Raw genomic sequence first — 3083 nt, forward strand, 5'->3', positions numbered from 1 at the left:
CTATTTTCCTATTAGAAATAGTGAGCAGGAGAATCTCAGAAAAACCTTGAAAGACATATATAATTTGATGCTGAGTGAAGTGAGCAGAAATAGAACACTGTATATCATACAATAACCAACTGCAAAAGACAATAATTCTGACCAACACAGTGATCTAAGACAATTTTGATAAATGATATTTTTCACCTCCAAAGAGAGAACTGATAGATTCTGAATTTAGGTCAAAGTACACTAATTTTCACTTTATTTCTGTGTTTCTATTTTTTAATTTTGCTTTTATATGACTATTCCCTCACAATATGACTGATATGGATATTTTTGTAAGATGATACATGTATATTTCAGATCAAATTACTTACCATCTCATGGAGAAGGGAGTAAAGGGAAGGAGGGACACAATTTGGATATTATACTTTCAGAGAATGTGTGTAAATTATTACATGTAACTGGGAAATAAAATATTAAATAAAACATAAAAATATATTGCCATCTATTTAATTTGCATTTCTTAAGTATTTGTGATTCGTAGAATTTTTCATATGGTTGTTGATAACTTGAATATGTTCCTTAATGACTAACCAAGTTGTGGCATATGATTGTGATGGAATACTACTACACCATAAGAAATGACAAGCAGGTTCATTTAAAAAAAATAGAAAGACCTACATGAAATATGACTGAAATGAGTAGAACTAAACATAATATACAGCAATTGAAATATTATTTGAGCAATAACCTGTGTATGTACATCTCCAGAGAAAAAACTGATAATTAAAAACAAGCAAGACATAGTTTTATGTGTACATATTATTTACATGTATATACACATATATATATATGTCAAATGATACCTTCTCTAGTGAGGGAAGGAGAGGGAGGAAAGGAGAGTGATATCTTGGATTTTAATGAAACAAAAAATACATTATCAAATAAAAATCCTGATTGTTAAGAACATGGTTACATACATACATACTGTACATCCAGTCATACATACTGTATGTCTATTTGTAAATGAAACAGAGACTTAGAAAGATGTAGCAAATGTATATTTGTGCCTGTGGAGCTCAATTCACAATGAATAATGTTGTGAAGGGCAGAGAAATTTTTGTTTAGAACTGTGTCCAGTGTCACACAGTTAAAAAGAGATACAAGGGCAAGGCTGGACCTAATCTGAATGGGTTCTTTGGCCAAAAGACTTGTCAGGCTTCAGAATTCTCTTATATAGATGCCAACAAGAGCAAAACATCATCTGGCAAGAACATCCATTGATGTAATATTTGGGAAACTCCAAGTATATCTCTGGAACAAAAATGATTTTTACAGGCATTAAGAAGGTAGAAAGGGCAGACTTGATGGCATATTTTTAAAAAGTCATAAATGAGTAATACTTGTCTGTTGTGTTATTCATTACAAATAGATGTGTCATGGTGAGATTATCTTTTCTTTTTTTTAACATGTGCCATAACTACCCTATTTAAATTGGTTTCATCAACCAGAGAACTTTAATCATAAATGGTTGTTAAAAAATTTTGTTCAGCAATTCAAATAAAGGAATTATGTAGATTAGGTAAACTTGTGTTTAAATCAGTATGATTTTATTTTCTGTGTTTTGGAAATAATTCTAGGCACAATCAAGCTTATTACACTTTTATATTTCATTATAAAGATTTAATTATGCTTGACATTGGTTTAAGATGGTCAAGTCTAACTTTTATTCTAATCAAAGGCAGTCTTTTCCACCTCCATCCTGGAAAGTCATTTTTATTTGTTTGTATTTTAAGTTTATTCTACCAAGGCTCAGTGGAAAGAGTAGCTAGGCTAGGCCTACAGTCAGGAGCACCAGGGTTCAAATATGACCTAATGAATTTAAGAGTTCTGCAATCCTGGGAAAGTAATTTAACTCCTTTTTGCCTCAGTCTCCTCATGTGTAAAATATGGATAATAATAGCACTTAGCTCTCATGGTTGTTTTAAGGATGAAATTATATTTGTAAAGTGTTTTCCACAGTGTCTTTCACATAGTAAACATTATATAAATGTTAGTTACTATTATAAAATCAATAGGAAAACCTACAAAATAATTTCATATGATTTTATATAAAGTATGTTTTAGAAAAAAGCTATCCTTTTTTTCTAAAATGGTATGCCTCATCCTGTTCAAAGGCAAGATTTATTGAGTTAATAAAAGCTAGATATTTCTACTTTATATTCCCAAATTTTCCATGTGGTAAAACAACCTAATTACAATGATTTGATTTTGATCCTGCCTTTAAATTGTTAAAAGCATTTAGTTGTGTTTTATTGTATAAGAATCCTGAATAAAGAATATTATATCACACTGTGTGAATAATTTTTGAATATCATATGCTTAAATAATCTGTGCTGTTAATGTGCAAAGTTAAGTTTATATAGATAGGGCCTTCTCTGGAGTTGTAGTACCTGTTTTAAAGTTGTATCTTGGGATTGACTTTTAAAAAACTATTAAATTGAAAATCTTCAGAATGTCGTGTAAAATGTGAATGGTTGACACCCATTGGGGGATTTAGCTGTAAAGATGTACCATAAATAAATCTGATAATGAAATAAAAAATAATGATAATGATTTTTTTAAATACAGAATAGATAAATTCTGAAGTAATATTGTTGATCCATGCAGACAAGTTGCCTGTTGTGCTGGGTCAAGTGCCTAATCTTTTAAGTACCATGACATAGAATATTTCAGGAACTCACTTTAGTTTTGTTTTTAAAAAAAACCTTTACCTTCAGTCTTAGAACCAATACAGTATATTGGATCCAAGTCAGAAGAACAATAAGGTCCTAGGCCCATACCTAAGGAGTGTTTGAGACCAGTTTGGAACCCAGGACTTTCTGTCTCTGCGAAGAACCCGCTCTTCGCTTGGTTGGGTCTCTGGAGGTAGGATGGCATGGCGAAGAATGAAATGAAAATGAACCAGAGTGCAAGTGAAATTGCAGAGGCTGTACCTTCTCTCTCTCTTGTGCCATCTGCTAATTTTAAATTTTATACCCTCTTTTCTTTATGATCTCATACAGGTTTTTGTCTTCCCATACATTCAAAATCACATA

At 31.3% G+C, this 3083-nt stretch overlaps 1 pseudogene; it reads left to right on the top strand.

The window, feature by feature from the left end:
- Positions 1 to 1074: 1074 nt before the first annotated feature.
- LOC123234053 lies at positions 1075 to 1367 on the top strand (annotated as a pseudogene).
- The last annotated feature ends 1716 nt before the right edge of the window (positions 1368 to 3083 follow it).

Source organism: Gracilinanus agilis, chromosome 2 (assembly GCF_016433145.1).
Source record: "Gracilinanus agilis isolate LMUSP501 chromosome 2, AgileGrace, whole genome shotgun sequence".
Lineage (NCBI taxonomy): Eukaryota > Metazoa > Chordata > Mammalia > Didelphimorphia > Didelphidae > Gracilinanus > Gracilinanus agilis.